We start from the raw sequence: 22,880 nt of genomic DNA, 5'->3' as shown, positions 1-22,880 counted from the left end.
AGTACAGTTTACTGAATGCTAAATCCACGAATATTCTCTTAAAATTTAATTTCTTTCTAAGGAAGTAATTTAGTTCTCAAACTAAATTTATGATGAAGAAAATGAATAATAAAGGATTTTGAAAATCCCTGTGAGAAGACTTGTCAGTGGAATGAAATTCTATAATGGGTGGAATATAACCTTATGTGAACATAATGATTTTATAGGCTTACTTGAGGGTCTGGTGGTGTTTACAGAAAAGAGAATAATTGGCAAAAAGAGTGGAATAAAGGGGGAAAAAATAGAGAAAAATAGGCAAAAAATAAAGAATAGAGAATAATGGGGTGTTAAGATATAAAGAGTAGAGAATAATTGGCAAAATGAATAAAAAATAGAGAAAAAGGGTCAAAACAATTAATAAAATAACGAAAGACCACCCACCCAGACCCTCTTACATATGGAATAACTACGACTAAAAACCTCACTAAACAAATTCAACAACCAATAAAATTGACATTTTTATTTTTTTATCAAAATTAGCATAATATATATGTACTTATTTAAAAGTATTGTTTTTTTTTTAATTTTCAAATAAACAGTTTTCAATGAAATTCTACAAGAACATTTTATTTTCATAGTATAAAATTATGTTTTATTTTCTTAGTATAAAATTATATGCATGGAAAGAGGTAACATGTTGTAAGAATATATCTACTGTTTAAGTGAAAGTATCATGCCATAATTCAGCTTTAGGGAATGTCATTTCATTTTTACTTAAAGCATGAATGTTATAACTGAATGAATTTTTCATGCATAAAATTATTTAGTGTCTTGGACCACTTCATTGTGCCAAACTGAAAATATATATTTTATAACCTTGCCACTTTTTATCATCACAAATATTCTGTCTTCCTTTATACAGTATGTTTCATTCATTTTTACATGTTTTAGTTCACCACAAAATTTTACCAGTGTACTAGTTTTATTTTGAATGGGACATAAGTTTTGTTTTCCTATCTTCTTATTATTATAATTTTATGAAGGTTGAAAAAATAGTTTTTCATGGTAGTTGTGTATTTTTTTGTATTCTTGTTTTTCATCGAAGTTGTGTATTTTTTCGTATTTCATATTCTAGACATCTGTTATTTTGTCTAATGCTACAACTATATATGTATTTTATCTATTTTCCTTATAAATATTTAACTTTAGTAATGTTAGACTTGCTTGGTGCTATTCATTAATTATTCAACATTAATTGTATGACCAGAATGTCATCACTAAAATATTTGCATTTTGGAACAAATTAACTTTAGGTAGTTATTCTCACATTTAAAATTTGTTTCTTTTTCAATTTTATTTTATGCTGATTGTAGAAGTTGTAGAAAATCATTTCCAATTTGTCGTTTCATACTTACACAAATCTAGGTGAAATGTAATTTTTTTGTATGATAATTTGAGTCACTGAGCATTCAGTATCTATTCCTTATTATTGATATTTGTTATTTGGTTGAGAAGGGGTTGCGGAGCAAAATATAAGCAATTTTAAGAAAGCGGGTTGTTTATAATATCAGTTTTCTTGTCTTGGATATTTTTCTCTCAGTACAATGGATGTGAGAATAGCAGCTTACACAAAGTTATAAATAATGCACTTGATTGAAATAAGATTAAGCAAGTTCGTGAAGATTTGAAACAAAATATATATATCTTGCATGTTTTAAGGTGGTACATAACACTACAGGGAGATAACTCTGTAAAAATCAGCTGAACGTTTTAATCACGTTCTATTGTTAAGGAAATATTAAGCTTCTCAATGATCAATGATGATCAAAATTAGTGTTTGTCAAACTGCTATATATCCAATGAAATTTTTCCGATAAAGTGTGTGGTTCAAGTTTTTTGAAATTTTTATATTTTTGTTAAAGGGTTAAATTAAACATTTTGTCAAATTTTTATGAAAATTAAACGAGCCAAATTTAGGTCTAGGTGTTTGGTACCATCTTAATTATTATTGTAAATATAAGTCAGTAGTGATAGATTTACAATCTGAAATTGAGGTTCAAGTTGCTTCTTTTTCAGACTGATTGCTCTGCCAAACTGATGTCGAAGTCATAGATTTTTTATAAAGGCTATATATCCCCAGAATTTTTGAAAAGTGGTGATATGAAGGTTTTTACCACCAAAATTTTGCAATGGTCGACATAATTTTGGTATTTGGCAATAGTTATAATAGTGAGGGCCCGCATATTTTCTTCAATCACCACCAGGGAAAGGGATTTCGAGAACTCTGATATCCCACTGGCTACCTTCTATGCCTATTAACATGAAGCATGTTTTGTGAAAAAGTGCATCTTCAAGTGTGGCAGAGACATTGCCTTCCAAAGGAGGACTTAAGTAACAATATTTTGACAGCTTTTAGTAGTATATGCTTTTGTAGAAATTTAATTTCTATGCAAAGTTTTACCATGAATCTTGTGAAAGAATGGCATTACACTAGGATTGGAAAGTAGAATTTTTATGCTGTTCGGGAAAGGTTTGAAAAAATTGTGAAGTGAAACATTTGATTGATGTTTAAAAATAGTACAAAATACAAGGGAAGTAAAAAGCTCACTTGTTTTATCATAGGGATGAAATGAAATTTAATGAAGTTTTGCATATTTCTTATCAAAGCAAAAATTTAAAAAAAAAAGTATTAAGTTCTAATTGGGAATGGATGATATCTTATCTAAACAATTCTACAATAAAAACATATTTGAAAAAAAACAACAACAATTATAGTAAAATAGTTAAAAAATCGAATACTTTAAATTGTTAACTAATTTAAAAATTAGATGTTCAGTTGACAAATAACCTTATAAATTTCAGAAAAAGAAGAGATGAGGTCAGTATGAAAATTCTACTTATCCTAGTGTCTTGACAGTCTTGATATTAATAGGGGTTTTCTGTAACTTTTTGCTGCTAACAGCTTCACCAGTTTAGAGATGAATAGATTGGAGCACATCCCAACCTTGCTGTTTAATTTAATCTTTTCTTTCTTTGCTATTCTTATAACAGTATAGATAGATTTATATGTACATCAAGCATGACACATTATCAGAATTTGAATGGGATGCAAAAGGTTGGGTTTGTTTAAAAATGCTACTTTTTCAGAAAACGGAAATCTTAAATGCCAGGACTTATTTTTGGCCTGGTTCCCTAGTGCAAAACCGGTTTATAGTACATTGTATGAGATTGAGGAGGAGGTAATTGTAACTATTTGTGTACCGTAGTGATATCCTCCTATAGTTTTCAGTGCATACCCTTTAAACTTCACAGAAAGATTGCACACATATTGATGTTATGCAACTGTCTTTGGGGAATATTTGAGGACTTTTTTACCATTTTTCCAGTCTTTGAAACTTAGTCATTTTCTTTCCAAAATTTACAAAAGAGGGTACCAATTTTGGGGTATTCAACTCATACTACATTTTTTTCCTGAACCTTCATTGAAAGATTACACAGATATAAATGTTGAGCATCTGTTATTATGGAATTGTTTGAATATTTTTTTCCAATTTTTTTCCAGATTTAAAAAACTGTGCTATAAGGTAAAGTTTTCAGGATTTCTTATGTTTCTCAGAATGTTAGCAAAAAAGGTCAAAGATAGTTTTTATATGTTGATTCTTCGTGTATAATTAATGCCTTTTTACAGCGGATGACCTTGAGGGCATTCCGGTGTTATGTTGCCGCAGACATTTCTACCCACGTGACTTACGTTTTTGACTGATAACCGAACGTATTTCGTATAAATACGCGGATATTATCGAGTGCAAAATAACATTCCTTATCGCTTGTTATAAATTCATTTCTTCAATGAATACTCATGAAAATATTTTTTAAGAACAAAATTTTTTAAATAATATGAAAATGTTTTGTCGTGAGAAATATATATATAAAGGTAAAAAAATCATTAATACCTATGCACACGTACCGAAAAATTATGTTTGCGGATGAATATCTCTTATTGCTTGTTATATATTAATTTCATCAATACATATTCATTAGCGGGAGAAATATGAATGCCTACTCAAATCAAACCTATTAGAAAAACGAATTATTACAGAAGAGTGTCCACCATGCACTTGCACTGTTCTATCGTTAAAATAGTTGAATAGAATAGTGGTATAAATGGATGAAAATTTGCCGGTAGAGTTATTAAGATGATCTGCTATATACATAAAACTGTTGTACAAATATTAATATAGTTTTAGAAATAGTGTGTAATTTCAAATTTAAACCTTTTTACAAAACAAATGAATTAGAATTGAGATAATACGCTAATTAGTGTATCATACACCAATTAAGGATGTACCATATCTGTTAAAGGTTGGCAGTTATATGATTTTAAATCATGTAATTGACATTACAAGAAATAAAGGTATAATTTAAAATTTTTGACAACTGTCAAGATGATAAACAGTTTTTTTTTTTCTATTGGCCTTCACTTGTATTCTGTAAATCATACAAAAAACTATAAATATTTTATAATACAACAAAATACAAAGGGACATAAGTCTAAACGCCTGTTAATTTGTGTGTAAATGGAAGTATGTTAGAGTCTGTTCTCTAAAATGTTCAAAGGGTCCTCGGTGGCCGAGTGGTCTAAGTAGTTACTACTGTAATCACTAGCCAGTCAACACTGAGGTTGTGAGTTCGAACCCCGCGAGTGCACTCGACTCTAATCTTAATTGACTAGGATTGTCAGTTTTCCTATCGAAGGTCGGTGGTTTTCTCCGGGCACTCCGGCTTCCTCCACCAATAAAAACTGGCCGCCACGAAATAGCCCAAAAGCGGTGCTTAAGAGTGGCGTTAAACACCAAAAATCAATCAATCAATCAATCTAAAATGTTCAAATCTAAGTGAATTTTAAGTGATGAAATAATGCGAGTAACACTAGACGACTTTTGTGGTCTAGGTGATAACAATATGCTGATTGTTTTTTTGTTTGGTTTAAAAAGCACTTACCCGATTGCTCTTGTACCAATGAAAGAACAAAAACATATAAATGTAACAACGATAATAAAACATTCAAATTATAATCCATTTTTTTAAAGGAAGTTTTGTTGTCTTACGGGACTACATTTTAGACATATTTCCGTGATTCAAATAGATTCACAGTCGCGCAAATACGCGTTATTTTAATATCAAAGGTTTGGAAAATAACTCAAATTAGTGAAATTCTCCCTCATTTAAATACACACTTTTATGTTCACAAACAAAGGAGATAGTAGGATAATTAATAAAAAAAAAAGGAAAATCTTCAAATCACAAGTACATAAAAGTTTACACTGTCATAAGATGAGGCTCTATGAACCATGTGCTGTTCAGTTGGTAAATGTGACGTTTTAATGTATTATGATGATCATTTAAAGCTACATTCAGTATAACTAGCTACATGGCCGAATCCCAAGTATCAGGAAAGGAGAAAAACATCCTCTTCATCAATATTATTATGATCATCTACGTATAATATCAATTTGATGCGTGGAACAGTTTCATGTCATTGTCATTTACTAACACGCGCCAAACAAAATTACAATTTAATGAACAATAATGACAGCATATGTTCATATTCAACTACAGTCTGTCAAACTGTTTCAAAATATAATATCATGAAGTAACACATCACGTGAGCGTAGAAGCAGGTTACGTGTATTTTCAAAATATAAGCCAATGTTTGCATTATTTAAGGATGTCATTTTAAATTTAAAATCGACATGCAAGTTATATAGATTTTTCATCTTATCCGAGAACGGTATGACATAACTTCGCTCAAATTAACAAATATTGTAACTCACAAGCAACATACGAAGACTGTTTTTCTCTCTTATGCTAACAGGTCTTTTAAGTTTAAAACAAACCTGATAGGATAGAACAACAAGGGACTGTTGTCAATGATAAATGACACAACGTTGTGTTAAATAAGAAACCGAACGCAGTTCCTTAAATAACCGGTTTAATTTGAAAACAAAGCCAACAAAGTTATCGGACGGCTGTGAAGAATGAACCCATCACATTTCCTGAAATGACCTGTTTATTTTTCAAATTTAACAAAGCTGCCGATAACGTAACGTTTTGATGAATAAGCTACAAATTTCAGCAATTGAAACTACTGTTATATTGACCGAGTGTGCTTACGCATGTTGGAAGATGAAAGAAAAAAAAAATTCGTTTGATTTTTTTTTATATTGATTTGTGTATTCTTAATTGATTTACGATATTTGAATATTACCATTGTCTCTAATTTATTGTGTGAGACAATATAACCTGCATGGTTGACAATCTGTAACCCTTTTTGGAAAGTGTAAATACGTTGAAGACGTGAAGAAACACAAATTATCTAAATTACCGTATATGAGTACATGAGCTTTGTGTTGTACAAAAAACACTTAACTATTAACAGAATGTATTATTTTATTTTGAAAAAAAAAAAGAATGAACGACACTGACGAAGGTCATTTGATTTACGAAAAACTACAATATGTCTTTCATAACGATATAATTTAACTTTTTAAAGTATATATATCTCTAATCAGAATCGTTGATCAAAACAGGAACCTTAACAAATTAATAACCACTAGTAATCTAAAATTTTACAGGTGGATATGCTACATTTTAAAACTTTTTATAAACCTATATATAATATGTTCACGCACTTAATAGATCAAGTTGTCATGTGCAAATTTTTTTATATATTTTGCTTTTGTCTATTTAGCTTTATTCAATTTTATTAGTTATGTTTTGTTTGTTAACTCATCCTCATAATAAGGAAAATAAAAGTATAACATTTTATTAACCCATTTAACCTTATCATTACATTACTTTCAATATAAATATACAATACTACAATTTAACCCACAGTACACAAAGAACGAAATTTTCTTATAGAAATTGTTTCAATGCATAAAATGCCTGTTTCGTTGATTTAATTAATGTGTAATGCGAGTTAGGTAATCTTTAGAAGTCCTTGCTTTCGAATTTTATTCCATCTGTCATCTCGATTGTATCATTGCATATTATGTTTTTCGTATTTAAATTTAATATGCTTTGTTTCTATAATGCATATACTAAGATATTGTAAACCTTGTGGTTGATATTAGATGAGAATTTGATTGATTGATTTATTGTTATTGTTTAAGGCTATTTTCAGCACTTTTGGATATTTTGTTGTGGATTTTTTTTTATTGGCGGAGGAATCCGGATTGCCCGGAGAAAACCATCTATCTTCGGCAGGAAAACTGTCAATGGTGCTCAATCAAAATTGGAATCGAACGCACCAGCAGACAAGTGCGGGGTTCGAATTCAGCACTGCAGTGTTTACAGACTAGCAATACAGTAGTTAAACTACTTAGACAACTCGGCCACCGAGACCCCTTGGTTGCCAACTTAATGTATAATGTATTTATCACTATTCATCAAAATCTTCCTCTGTTGTGTAAAAGCTGTATAATTCCACCCAATTGTTTTCCTACATGAAAGTCTAAAATATTTTTTTCTCTCATTAAAAAGACAACAACTCTTATAAAGGGTTAACTGCCGAATTTGGTGTTGTTAATATGTGTAGCTTTACTCTGTCTACAATAGGTTCTTCTAAAACACATGAATGGGTATACATCGTCCTTAAAGGGCAATAGCTTATATAACGAGTCAACAGAGGAGTTCGGCCGTCTGTATCAATTGTAGATCTTGTCTTGGTTATCAGTTTAAGATGTCTCTCCCTCTCTATTACAGTTTTAAATATTATAGCAAAACACACACAAAAATGTACGAGAGGTGAAAGATACCAAAGGACATTCAAACTACTAAGTTTAAAAAAAAACTGACAACGCCACGGCAAAACTAAAAGACCAAACGTCAGACAGCAAGACTGAGAAACAGGAACCCCACCAAAAAGTGATCTTAGGTGTAAACAGATCCTGCTCCACATGTGGCAACCGTCGTGTGGCTCATGATCATATAAGTACAAACCCGGTGATAAGTATAATTCTGTAGGTCACATTCGTGGAAAAGGAGGATGGGATTGTGATTACGACGAATGGAACATATCCGTCGTCATCTGTGAAACAGATATTCCATAACGGTCAACCAACTCGTGATGGCGTCCGTAAAATTTTCGAAGGGATGATTTCAACTTTACCGCTTGGAACTCTTTGTTTAATAGCTTCCTTGTGGGCAGTAATCCTCTATCAAGGAAATCATTATAGGAAACGCAAGCCTTGGACTGTCGTATCAACTAGTCGACTAGGAGATATATAATCCAGATACAGGCGCTGCTGGAATGTTGCTACATAAATCATCTCTTTTGTCGTAAAGTTTTGTTTTCAACCGACCCTCATTGTCAATTTCTGATATAAGTCAAGATATGAGGCAAACTTAACCGAATCTGTTGTATCCTTTATTTCAAGTTCTATTGGATAGATACGTTCAATAAGTTCGAATTATTTATTGAGAAGGCATCATCTATATTGTCATTAAAGAGCAATACATTCTAAAAGGAGTCGATTGACAATTTTAATAATTAAATTTGTGTAGATCTTGTCTCGCTGATCACTTTTTCTGTTGTTAGTTTCCTTCTATCTATTACGTATACTTTTCAAGATAATAGCTAAAATGTTGACAAATTGGTATTCATTCAATGACCGAAAAGTCGACTGAAGAACTTGGCCATTTGACGTATTATATTGAGATCTTGTCCTGCTAATAATTTTTCCTGTTTAAAGTTTCTCTCTATGTATTAAAGTGTTTACGATTATAAAAATGAGTCAAAGTTGTCATTTCAGGCAACAACTCATAAAGGAGTCGTCTAACGCTTTTGCAACGTTAAGTTTATCACTTAATAAGGTCTTGTCTTGCTGATCATGTTTGCAATTTTAAAGGGCCATTATAGCTGTCAAATTCATGTTCACCGATCGATTTGAAAAAAAATCTCGTATTTGATTCATAACATTCTTTTACTTGATCCAAATTACAAAAAGTCCAAATAAAATATTTTTCAATGCATGGACTTGTTTTAAAACATCAGCATTGTTTTCATATTTTAGACTAGACGCCATATAATTGTCCATCGAGTTGACCAAAGAAGAATGCAGACGGTCATATAACCCGATATAAACATAAATATGAATTAACAAACTAGCACGTGCAATCGTTTACTGACGATTTTCAAGATCGGTTTGATGTCGTGCTGTAATGATTAAAATATTTGTAAATGTTCGTTTTACCTGTACAAGAATGATTTGTTGGGATGGATAATGATCAGTCACCGAAATTCCTGATGGCTTTTCCATCTTGACATTCTTTTCATTTTGATATTAAAATAAGATATGGTATGATTGCCAATGAGACAACTCTCCACAAGAGACCAAATGACAAAGACGTTAACAACTATAGGTCACCGTACTGCCTTCAACAATCAGCAAAAACTCATACCGCATAGTTACCTATAAAAGGCCCCGAAATGATAAATGTAAAACAATTCAAACGAGAAAACTAACGGCCTGATTTATGTACAAAATAATGAACGAAAAACAAATATAATATACAGCAACAAACGGCAACAACTGAATTACAGGCTCCTGACTTGGGACAGGCACATACAGAATGTGGCGGGGTTAAATTAGTTTGAAGGCGCCAACCCTCCCCTAACCTGGAACAGTGGTGTAACAGTACAACCTAAGAACAAACTATAAAAATCAGTTGAAAAGGGCTTAACTCATCAGATTGATACAAAGCAGAAAGACATCTAACAAAAACACACACCGGACGTGGCAGGGTATTGATACACCCCCCACAACAAAAAAGACACTAAGTACAGATCTGAGAGTACTCGCAGTTACTGACAGCTTGTTTAAAGCCAATAACAACTAATAAAAAATCAAACATCTAAGACTAAAATATCAATCAGTACACATCCAACATCCAATGGAATTATTGTAAAGACGTCATTAATAGCCAGAGAAAAACATGACATTGTGCAATGCCAAGATACAGGTATCGACAGATTGTAGAGCCATGAAAGAGGGACGAAAGATACCAGAGGGACAGTCAAACTCATAAATCGAAAACAAACTGACAACGCCATGGTCAAAACTAAAAAGACAAACAGACAAATAATAGTCCAGATGACACAACATAGAAAACTAAAGACTAAGCAACACGAACTCCACCAAAAACTGGGGGTGATCTCAGGTGCTCCAGAAGGGTAAGCAGATCCTGCTCCACATGTGGCACCCGTCGTGTTGCTTATGTTATTACAAATCCGGTTAATAGTCTAATTCGGTAGGTCACATTCGTGAAAAGGGAAGAGTATTGTAGTTACGACATAAGGAACATATCCGATATCATCTGTGAAACAGTTATTCCATAACGGTCAACCAACGCGTGATGGCGTCCGTAAAATTTACGAAGGGATGATTTCAACTTCACTATTTGGAACTCTTGGTTTAATAGCTTCCTTTTGAGCAGCAATCCTCTATCAAGGAAATCATGATAGGAAACACAAGCCCGGGAATATCGTATCAATTGGGAGATATATACTCCGTATGCAGGCGCTGCTGGAATGTTGCTACATAGAAATGGAAAGTTCACAATTGGGAAGCTGAAATCATCTCTTTTGTCTTAAAGTTTTGTTTTCAATCGACCCTCATTGTCAATTTCTAGATGTAAGTCAAGATATGAGGCAGACTTAACTGTATCTGTAGTATCCTTTATCTCTAGTTCGATGGGATAGATTCGTTCAACATAATCACCAAATTTTGTATTATTTAGTGAGAGAACATCATCTATATAGCGGAACGTAGAGTTAAAGGATATTGCTAACTTCTTATCTTTCTTCCTAAGTAGTTCCTGTATGAAGTCAGCCTCATAATAATAAAGAAACAAGTCGGCAAGAAGAGGGGCTCAATTGGTTCCAAATTGGAATTCCGACAGTCTTTTGAAAAACACGTCCTCCAAAAGTAACAAATATGTTGTCAATCAAGAAATCAAGCATCTTGATAATGTCAGTTTCAGAGAATACTGACTGTGCATATGTATATGAAAATAATATTTAATTTGATTTAAATTTACTGATAACAAAATCAATATTAATACCAATAAAATCAATATTCAAAGATCTAATTATAGTTTTGAATTGGTAACCTTTTAGAATAAATTTATTTAAAGGATCGATAAGTTTACCCGGATCGTATCTAAATTTCCGGGCTTGGATAACAACATCTCCGTAAATATTAATGAATGTGCTGACCACATGCTGAAAATATGTGCAACCCATCTCCACTTAAGTTCAAATTAAGGTTAAAATTGAGAATGGAAATGGAGAATGTGTCAAAGAGACAACAATCCGACCAAAGAGCAGAAAACAGCCCAACGCCATCAATGGTTCTTCAACACTGCGAGAAAATCCCGGAACCGAGGGTTCAACTGGCCCCGAAACAAAAATGTGTACTAGTTTAGTGAAAATGGACGTCACATTAAACTCCGAAACATATAAATGAACTAAAATAAAAAAAACCTACAAGACTAACAAAGGCCAGAGGCTCCTGACTTGGGACAGGCGCACAAATGTGGCGGGGTTAAACATGTTTAGTGAGATCTCAACCCTGCCCCTATACATCTAGCCAATGTATAATAAACAAATACACAGTAATGCGCACAGTAAAACTCAGTTTAAAAGAAGTCCGAGTCCGATGTCAGAATAGGTAACAGAAGAAACTAAGCAAAATGACAATGATACATAAATTAACAAAGGACCACTAGCAGTTACTGACATGCCAGCTCCAGACCTCAATTAAACTGATTGAAAGATTATGTCTTCATCATATGAAAATCAAGCACAAATCCCGCAACCGAGGGTTCAGCTGGCCCCGAAACAAAAATGTGTACTAGTACAGTGAAAATGGACGTCACATTAAACTCCGAAACATATAAATGAACTAAAATTAAAAAACCTACAAGACTAACAAAGGCCAGAGGCTCCTGACTTGGGACAGGCGCAAAAATGTGGCGGGGTTAAACATGTTTAGTGAGATCTCAACCCTGCCCCTATACATCTAGCCAATGTATAATAAACAAACACACAGTAATACGCACAGTAAAAAGAAGTCCGAGTCGGATGTCAGAATAGGTAACAGAAGAAACTACGCAAAATGACAATGATAGATAAATTAATAAAGGACCACTAGCTGTTACTGACATGCCAGCTCCAGACCTCAATTAAACTGATTGAAAGATTATGTCTTCATCATATGAAAATCAAGCACAATTCCTGCCGTATGAGGTTTAGTATCATACCATCATAAAATATATGAGAAGAACATAACCCTTATCATGCCAACAACTGGTTTTAACATAAATGTGTTTATTTCCGATGCAAAGACCATATGAGTGAATCAATATCAATTCCAAAATATGCCATCTTTAATGACCTGACAACAGTATCGTAACTATATCCCTTCTGAAAAAGTCTGTTTAAAGGTTTGGTTAGCTTTTGATGTGAATGACGACATTTTTGTGCTTTGTATAGAATATTACCATAAGTATAGGATGTGAGATACCTGAACGTATAAAATGTCTGCATGTTGATTTCTATTTACGGATGATGTCCTTGTACCGATGATAAAATTTAGTAAATATTTTGACTTGTTTGTGATATCGAGAACCCTGGTGTAATAATTCACCAGTAATACAGAGATTTATTTCGTTAAAATCAAATACGTTGTTACATACACGAGCGAATCGAACAAGTTGAGATATATAAACACCATAAGATGGTGACAAGGGAATGTCACCATCTAAAAATGGATAATTAACAATAGGAATTGAAAAATCATCTCTTTTATCGTAAATTTTGGTATTAAGCTTCCTGTTAAAAATATAGATATCAAGATTCAGGAAAGGGCAGTGTTCATTGTTAGTATTAGCTTTATTTAAAGTCAGTTCAGCAGGATAAATCTCTTTCGTGTACATACTGAAGTCGTCATTATCGAGAGCCAATATATCATCCAAATATCTGAAAGTGTTATTAAATATTTGTACCAGATGTTGTTTCGATGGGTATTTGCTGATTTTAGTCATAAATTGTAACTCATAACAATACAGAAACAGGTTCGCAATAAGTGGTGCACAGTTAGTCCCCATTGGAATTCCGATAAATTGACGATATACGGAATCTCCAAAACGAAAGAAAATCTTATCTAGTAAATATTCAAGTGCAGTTATCTTTTCAAGCAGGTCCAATTGACATAGTTATTTTGTTTATTGTTACTCAAAAATGACCTAAAAGAATTTGAACATATATATTCACATTCTGACTTTTTAAATGCCCATTTAATTAGGTGTGTGAATTTTTTCTTAATGAGTTTATGAGGCAAAGTAGTATTTAGGGTAGAAAAATCAAAACTTTGAACAGATTCGAAATCACCAATATAAACATGCAATTTATCAAGTACTTCCAACGAATTTTTGACATTCCAAAAGTAATTAATTCCACTATTTTTAAATGCCTTATTTGAACAATTTATTACCAGGTTTTTGATTGTACCAATTGTACTAATAAGTAGAATAGATAGTTTAGTAGTGGAACAATGGCTTGAATACGAAATAAATCTATATTTGTAAGGTGTTTTGTACAGCTTCGGAAGCCAGTACATAGTTGGAACTTTCATTATATTTGGTTCTGATTGTAAAGATGTAGCTGAAAGTTTATGTTTGTTACAGATGTCATTTTCCGAAAATGGAGTCAGTTTGAAAGTTGGTGAATTCGTGATTTCCTTTTGCAGAACCTAAATATAAAATTTACGTCAAACAATAATGATATTATTGGCAGCCTTATCAGTCGAGGCAAAAGCAAATTCCTTTGCGAGTTCTTTTAGCTTATGTTTGATACAAGAAATAGAGCTATTGTGGTTGTTATTAGGAGTAAAATGTTCTTCAAAATGTTTGCATGCATTCGGATTCGAATTGGGTTGAATTCTTACCTTCAGCTAATAATACATCAGCTATATTGTTCAGCTTATTTTGATGAATTTAACGTACCAAACTGACAGCTTACATATATACATGTAATAGCGAAATATCGTGTTTCCTTTTATAAATGTTCGATACAGGAGGTTTCTCGTGATCTTATTCTATTTCAAGACAATACCCCAAAACGCAAAAACTGTTTTTTTTTATTTTTTAATGTTTCAAATTATGTAAGGAGTCGTCTGAAAATTAGGATACAATGGACAGTAGGAAAATCTTGATGTTTTGTACATTTCCACATTCTAGATCTATCATGTCCATTTTGCGTTTCAAGATATTAGACAATATTTGCATTTTTATACATACATGTATTCTTATGTTAGCCTTGTTAAAGTAAAGGAAGACAACGGATAAAGGACGCAAAGTGTTGCAAGAGCTCACGATGACCCTAAGGGAAGAATTTGAGAGAGTGCACAAAAATATACTACATTGTAAATTGATTTGTATACATCCAACATTTTTTTTTATATCCTGGTGACGTCAAATTTAGATACAATAATACAAATTTAACGAATTTTCCTACAAAGTGCTAGAAAGCCTAGAGCTATCTGTTTTGTGTTCTGGCTATATAAATTTTCAATATACGTTTGCTTCTACGGTAACGAATTGGTTATCATTTATCCAGAAATGCTGTTTTATTTCAAACTTTCATAGAACTAGGAATGGAAATTTATCGGGAACCGATAAGATACATTTAATTTGGTATTTTTGGTCATTATGCTGTTATACGTTTTTGATTTTTGTCTAATTTTTGATTTTCTATATCGCGTAACTTCCGATATAACTTTTGGTATATAATTATTGAGTGCGTATGTTTGTGTGTGTGATATATCATATTAGCCAAAATTATACAGAATTGCAGTTTTGAGTCATATTGGAGCAGTTTTAATATGGTTACATGTTCAGAAATAGGACATTATGTTGTTAAAAAAAAGAATATTTACTGTGAATGTTAGTATCAATGTAAACACTTTTCGAAAAAAAATAATCTGATGTGGTCTAAAATCAGGGGAAACTGGTTTTGTATATGTCCTTTCACCCGTATAAACGTTTAAAATGAAGGTGAACTTGACGAAAGATATTTTAATGTTGCCTAGAACATCGTCATTTAAAAATTGTTGAATGCTTAATTCAGCATAACAGTCTCCAGTGTTTACACCTGTGGTCCTACATCGTGCTTACACACTCATTTTGACATTAAACACTGATATTCTGCTAGCTAACAAATGATAAAACACAAACAATTATGTCTTGTATCCCATCATGCTTAATTTGATTATTTTCGTTTGAGTATTGTCCTGATTCCTAATTCTAAATTTTAAGTTTAAATTTACGTTCTTAAAAAGCACATTATTAAACAAATGTTACCAAATTTGTGAAAACTAAAGTCATGTGCATTTTTCATATAAAAACAACGAAAATAACTTTGATTTTCAGTTTCTAAGCCGAATTCTTGTCTATTGATCAATTCCAAATTGACTTTTCTCAGATTTTTGATTTATGACTTTTGTGACAAAAATCTCCATTGTCGCAACTGAATGAAAACTTCTCTGTAAAATCTGCATTCAATTTTAGATTTTGCATAAAACATACTAGTATATTTCAACAAATGTTTAGCCAAAAAAGGAAATTGTGAAACTATTATGCATGTTAAGATGTGCTGCGTTATTTGTGTTGTAAAGTATATATAATTCCATAATAGTTCAATACGCTGAATACATTTGGATGAGTAGTGACTGATATACATTGTAATGTAATCTGGTTATCAATTGGAAGAGTACACTTAAACTCCAGAGAGTTTGCAAGCTTTGCTATCGGTTTTAGATATTTCATTGTCAAGAATTATGGCGATGATTAATTATTATCTCATTTCGGATTTTTGTTGTCAGGAACTTTTAATACGGAAATAATGGAAAAAACCAAGCTTTCTGTGATACATTAAAATGATTGCCGGAAAACAATGGCTATGATTTTAATATTGCAAAGATGTTGACGTGTACACAGATGTATACTATAAGTCGTTGATATTCGCGCCATTTGCTTTCATTTGCAATCTTTCCATATCTCCTTTATCTTATAGTATTTAATTAAATGTATTTCTTTAATCTTCAATTGTTACCATTCAGTTTATTAAAAACTCTGTATTGCTGTATTAGAATGCAAGCATTTAGTATAACTTTCAAGTAAAATGAAATTTCGATCCGAAAAAAATATGAATATAAAATGTATATACAACTTGTATATTACATAAGTTCATGTCGTTGTTGAGACATCATAATCATCTTCTGTTTTTTGTCCAAAGAAATGATCATATGTGTCTTCTCTCCCTTCGTTATTTCTTTTGTGACTTCCGGAGTCGTAAATTGTATCAACGGCATGGTTATAAATGTTATCCTCTGATTCCTTGTGACGATTACTTCCCGAATGGTCGTAGACTCCTTCATTAGATATATCATACTGATCCTCATGGCAAATTTTGTTCTCCGTATCCTTAACAGGCTTTGCAAACTCATAACCTACCGGAGTGTTAGAAAATAGTTGTCTATTGAAGCCCGTTTCGGTTGGATCTAATACCATGTAACTGTCTGCTGTTCCAGTCCTGTTGTCTATGGGCTCATTAAAACTTGTTTCAGCTGAAGGATCAACAATCGCATATTCATCGTCATTTGACATGTGATTATCTGCAAATGTTTTATCCTGACGGTGTGCATATGTAGGCACCGGAGCTTTTTCTTTATTAACAAAACCGTTGACTGCACCTACGTTTGTGTATTCATGCTGAACATTATTGATATGAGCATTAACATTTGTACTGTCATAACCATGAACACTATTATTACTACTCCTGTCATACATGCCATTATTTTGCATATGGTTGGAATGATTGGCGGTTATTGGTAAAGCTATATCTTGACTTCCAATATAGTCATTTCCTCCGAGATTGTTTCTTACTTTTTCTCTTGGATTGCTCTTGTATGTATGCCTTTAATATAAATTACGGTAAGAAGTATTTTGTATTCAAAATCAAATCAATTATATACAAATAAGCCATGTCTGCATAATTTATCAACCCAATACACATGCATAAAAAGTGAATTGCTTTAGTTGTTATTGCTTTCCTTATGAAGGTCAATGATTTGTATTGTTATAGAAATCACGCGTAATAATTGAATTTCTTAATGACATAGAATCAAATATTAATTTGAAAGGGTTTCGTGAAATATTAATTATCAAATATCAGCATCTTAAAAGTACAATTTTATGTAAACATACCTTCTTATGAGAACAACAATCAAAATTACAACACATAATAGTAACAAAGCACCAATTACCAAGCTTACGACTAAACCTGCAAAATGTAAAAAGTAAACATAACACATGCTATATGGTTGTTGTAGCATTAAGTGCACCGTAAAGATATTTGTTTTATTCGCATCTTTTTCACACAATTAGATCCAACGACCAATCCCCGATTTCTATGTTTGGTTGTGAAATGTTTTATTATCCAATTTAAAGAATGATATAGTTTCCAGTGAAAAAGAATAAAATGGTTTTTGTTATTCCTTTTTCAACTCTTTAAATCAAATCCAAAAATTGTTGAATCCGGTACATTTTATTATTTTGTAATGTGGGTTAACTTTGATTCTTGTAAACGAAATATGGATTATGATTGGTATGCAATCAAAGCCAAATACCTCCATATTTTGATAATATGGAACCACTTATTATTTCGTATTCTTATAAAAAACCAGCAGAAGTTTGATTTCTAATTATACGTCAGTTACATCAGACGTCAATATAGAAAATAATGTTCCTTCCACTTGAGATTGTGAAACATTTAGTTTTAGATATGTTCCCTATGGTCATGTCCTTACAGGAGACCTCAACATCGTCGAAGACCGTGAGGTCATAACTTTTCTTAAGAAAGGACCGAAATATCGTCCTCCATCTAAAATAGATTGGAAACAGTGTCGTCAGATCATTAAAGACGCTCTGTCTGTCTACTGTAAAAATTGCTGTAAACGTGAAAAATCTGATAAAAAATCTCTAGAAAGTTATTTGAATAAAATTATGAATACTGTTAATATTCGTATATCTCATTTTGAAAACAATTCTGAAATTAGTAATAGGGTCCATGATATTCCCATTTCCAGAAGAAAAAATAAACTCCAAGTACTCGCAAAGCGGTTTGTGTTCGAACCGGCAGACAAAGCAGCAAATAATGTAGTGGTGGTGTGACGCATATACTACACGGAAGTTCTCCAAAACGAAATTACAAATTCATCTACATTCAGGTCCGTACGCTCCACAGAGAGTCAAATTGTAAACAAGCATATCACTGCCACTACCCAGCTAAAGGCCTCTTCCGAACATTTGAAAGTCCCTACTATGTACTGGTTACCTAAATTGCACAAAAAACCATTTAAATTCCGTTTCATCTCCGCATCTAGTAAGTGTTCTACTACTAATCTATCAGTGCTTCTAACTACCTCCCTTACTACTATCAAAGAACTTGTTATTAACTTTTGTAATAAAGCTTATGAAAATAATGGTATTAATTATTTTTGGAGTGTTAAAAATTCTTTAGAGGTTTTAGATAAAATACATGCTTTTGATGGTCCTTTTAATTCTGTTGACAGTTATGATTTTTCTACTCTCTATACTACACTTCCACACAATCTTATCAAGAAAAAGTTTTCATATTTAATTAAATGGTCTTTTGAAAAATCTCATTACAAATTTATTTGCTGTAACTCGTTTAAAGCCTTTTTCTGTAACGAAAAAAGAAATTATGCTAGATACACTTACTGGAAATGTGAAGATATGATTGAAGCTTTAAATTTTCTCCTGGACAACATATATGTACGTTTCGGCGATAGAGTGTATCGACAAGTATATATACGTAGTAGGTATTCCTATGGGCACTAACTGCGCCCCGTTAATAGCAGATTTATTCCTGTATTGCTATGAATCTCAGTTTATGACCAAACTCAGTAAAGACACGTCCTTGTTACATTTGGTTGATACATTCAACAATACCTTCCGTTATCTAGATGATATTTTTTCGTTAAATAATCCAGAGTTCTCTAAATATACTACCGAAATTTACCCAATAGAACTTACTTTAACTAAATCTAACTTAAACAGCAGTAGTTGTCCTTTTCTGGATTTGGACATTTCAATCTCTAAAGGAAAACTTCATACGAAAATTTACGACAAAAGAGACGATTTTTCATTCCCTATTGTTAATTTTCCTTTTTTAGACGGCGATGTTCCTTTGGCTCCATCATACGGTGTTTATATATCCCAACTCGTTCGTTATGCCCGTGTGTGTAGTGATGTCATAGATTTTAACGAACGTAATCAATGCATCACTGGTAAATTATTAAATCAAGGATTTCGTTACCATAAATTACGTAAAACTTTTGCTAAGTTCTGTCATAGATACAAAGATTTGATTAGTAAATTTGGCTGTACTTGTAGAAAACTGATTAAAAACGGTATTTCACATCCTAAATTTTAGGTAATATTGTACTTAAAGCGCGGAAATCACTATGTGATCCGTGTAAACTCATCGAACCTTTAAACAAATTTATTAGTAAAGGTTATCTTACCAATGTTGTAATTAGATCTTTGAATATAGTTTACATTGGCACTAATATCGATTTTGTCATCAGCAAATTAAAACATAACTAAATTTGTATTATTTTCAAGTGGGATGTATAAAGACACACCCACGTTCGTTTAGATCTATAAAGAGGTTAAACTCCTGACTATCCTACTGTCTGTCGATACATTTATTTTTGGCATTGCACTAGTCATGTCTTCTTTGACTGTCCATGACGTTAAAATACTAAATCCCTGGGATGTGTTTTAGTTGATTTTAGTCTCTGATGCATGATTTTTTATTATTAATTGTTTTGGCTTTTAACTAGCTGTCAGTAACTGCGAGTACTCTCAAATCGTACTTTATTGTTTATATGACCTGTTGATACTAATTGTATTGCTTTTTTGTTATTTAATCTTATTCAGGGTTATATCTGGTCTATATACCAGCTTTGATAAGTGTTTGGTATAACTATAAATTTTCACTTCGTACTATGAACATCAAAATTATTTATTTTGTAAAAATATTTCCTTTCTCTATTGGTACTGTACACGTATACCTAACAACAAAATTATTTTCATTTACCTGTGTTTAAAGTTATTGCAAATGGCTGATTTTTTTGTTCGAGCATATTGTTTTTCTTTAATTGTTTAACATTTCTTACCGATATAACATGTTACTTTTATTATTCTTCCCTTAGTTTATTTATTTTGTATTTACATTGTGTCATAGGTCAAATTTATTTGTTCAGTGTATGTTCAATGGTGTTAATATTTCCTTTGATTGAGGTAAGCTTTTTCAGTTGATATTTTATAGTGTGTCTTTCTATGTTGTGATGTTACACTATTATTTCAGAAAAAGGGTGAAGGTTTGGTACCATCAAAACGTTTAAACCCGCTGCATTTGTTTGCACCTGTCCTAAGTCAGGAATCTGATGTTCAGTAGTTGTCGTTTGTTGATGTGGTTCATAAGTGTTTCTCGTTTCTCGTTTTTTATATAGATTAGACCGTTGGTTTTCCCTTTTGAATGTTTTTACACTAGTAATTTTTTGGGGCCCTTTATAGCTTACTGTTCGGTGTGAGCCAAGGCTCCGTGTTGAAGACCGTACTGTGACCGATAATGGTTTACTTTTATAAATTTTGACTTGGATGGAGAGTTGTCTCATTGGCACTCATACCACATCTTCTTATATCTAATAATTATATATACATATTGTTTCTTTTTTTTCTGAAACCGTACATGAAATAGTTTCTGCTTCACTAGTGACATACATGGTGTTGAGTTTGATGAAATGGCACGATTGGTCACTACCGGCGGCAAATCATTTAACAAAAGAGGCGCAAGATGAGAAAAATGATATTCAAACTCAAAAGTCGACGACAAACTGACAACGCCATTGCAAAATACGAAAAGCGACCAAATGACAAAATAAAAAATAACATAAAAAACTAGGGAATTCTAGATACGAACTCCACCGAAAACCGGGGGTGATTTCATATGCCGATGAAGGGATATCAGATACATGTGGCCCCCGTCGTGTTGCTCATGTGTAAGTAAATATCGTCAACTGAGAAACAGATATTCCATAACGGTTTACCAACTCGTAATTGTGTCCATAAAGTTTTCGAAGTGATGATGTCAATTTTATCACTTGGAACCCTTGTTTTAATATACAAGTGCTTTCAGAGCACCTGAGATCACCCCCGACTTATTGATGGGCTTCGTTTTGCTCCGTCATTGGTTTTCTATGTTGTGTTTTGCAAACTGTTGTTTGTCTTTTCCTTGTTTTGCCTTTGCGTTGTCATCTTATTTTCGACATATGAGTTTGAATGTCCCTTTAGTATTTTTCGCCTCTCTTTTAATAGCTTCTTTTTAAGAAGTAACCATCTATCAAGGAAATAACAGTGGGAAACGCGAGCTCTTAAATATCGAATAAAGTGGGAGATATATATGCAATAGTCAGGTGCTGCTAGAATGTTGCTACATAGAAATGGAAAGTTCACAATTGGGAAGCTAAAATCATCACTTTTTTTCGTAAAGTTTAGTTATAATTTACAGTCATTACTGAAAGACTACAGGTAAAGTAAAGTGTTTTTATAATGCCCCTTTCTTCATGACAATAGAACGCTTTGTCATGAAACTACACTGCTTAAACAAACAAAAAAATGCCAAAAAAAGGAAATAGACAGGATAACGAAACCACACAAGTTGTTTGGTAAAATACATAATACATAACATCCGAAATAATATAAGTCACTAAATGAAAAAAGGATCACTGTTGTTTCTCTTTTATTTAACGTATTCAGCCATACCTGCATTTGAACCTTCTCTTGAGGCAGTAAATGATGAAACTTTCGTAGTTTCCACAACTGAAAACAACTATTTCATGAATATTTCATTTCAGTTATCTCTACATAATTAGCAAAACCTCAGAAACAAATATATATTATATGTTTACCAATATGATATCTACTCATCACTCGCTTACACAAACCGAGACTATCAGGACGACATTTTTCATTGATATTTAGTCATAAATAGTATGAAGGTATTACACATGAAGAAATATGAGAGTCGTTGGAAAGTGAAATTTCACGAAATGACATAAAAGTTGTCCAAATCACTGAAAATTCATGTGTTATTACCTTTAATGAATTGCGAAATAAACACAAACTTCCGGTATCTGGTGTTTCAAATCGATATAGAACAGCTCTTTTGAATAATGTGGAGAAAGATATAACGAATGTTACAATCAAAGATACTCTGTGCGAGCTCAGTGATATGTATATATTTACTCAAATGACAAAATACGGACAAATTGTTCCTGTGTCGATGAAACGGGGGTGGGTAGGGGGTGGAGAAAGGGGGAGGGGGGGGGTTGGGGGCATTAAAGGTGGCCACCGAGAAGGTCACATGATAAAAGAGTGTAGGCTTATTGCGGACGCATGCCACCAACGCCACCAATGTGGGGAATACACGAATATTAAAAATTTGAGGGTTGACGTTCAAACAAGGAAGATGACGAGGAAGTTTTTTTGCACATAAAAACAGTGAACAGGAGACACTTACCGCAAATTAAGACACACAATACACGGGACACGGGACACTCGAATGGTAATTGTGGTTTTAAGTTCTTTGAAAGCAAAATGAATCGGAAAACTTTCGGAGAAAACTTTAAGTGCATATTTTTCTTTAGAACAGTGAAAAATATAGAACTTTCTTATTCCTGTACTGA

At 32.5% G+C, this 22,880-nt stretch overlaps 1 long non-coding RNA gene across 1 annotated transcript; it reads right to left on the bottom strand.

Annotated features, from left to right (window-relative positions):
- Positions 1–15,663: 15,663 nt before the first annotated feature.
- On the bottom strand, positions 15,664–22,017 carry LOC127708806 (uncharacterized). The gene is made up of 3 exons (XR_007985395.1): positions 21,958–22,017; positions 17,311–17,386; positions 15,664–17,020 (listed from the first exon to the last, which is right to left on the bottom strand). It is a non-coding gene; the product is annotated as an uncharacterized LOC127708806 (long non-coding RNA).
- Positions 22,018–22,880: the final 863 nt, after the last annotated feature.

The sequence above is a fragment of the Mytilus californianus genome, unplaced genomic scaffold (assembly GCF_021869535.1).
Source record: "Mytilus californianus isolate M0D057914Y unplaced genomic scaffold, xbMytCali1.0.p SCAF_7, whole genome shotgun sequence".
Taxonomy (NCBI): domain Eukaryota; kingdom Metazoa; phylum Mollusca; class Bivalvia; order Mytilida; family Mytilidae; genus Mytilus; species Mytilus californianus.
This window is presented reverse-complemented; position numbering and strand designations above follow the sequence as displayed.